This window comes from Sus scrofa, chromosome 10, assembly GCF_054392235.1.
Source record: "Sus scrofa isolate SSC_HxYL_T2T_F1_AM1 chromosome 10, Sscrofa_HxYL_maternal_Yorkshire_Landrace_v2.0, whole genome shotgun sequence".
Classification (NCBI taxonomy): Eukaryota; Metazoa; Chordata; class Mammalia; order Artiodactyla; family Suidae; genus Sus; species Sus scrofa.
Window position 1 is genome coordinate 40954712 of NC_139392.1, and position 289 is coordinate 40955000.

A 289-nucleotide genomic window follows, 5' to 3' on the forward strand; every position below is an offset into this window, starting at 1 on the left:
GCGGGGGGGTGGGGGAAGAGGGTTGGGCACGGCGGGTGCGTGTGGGGTGTGGGGGGTGGTCGTCGGTAGGTGCCTTGGGAGACTTGTTTCCACGGGGCCGGCTGTGGCTCGTCGGTGTCGTCGGTGGCGGTCGTGGGGCCCCCGCGAGGGGGGGGCCCCCAGGGGTTGAGGGGGAGGCCAGTCGGCGTCCTGGGTGTTGCGGCGGGACCGCCGTTGTGCTGGAGGCCTCTGGCGGTGAGACCCCGTGTCGTGCCCTGGCAGCCGACTCGCATCTGGTTTTTGGGGATGG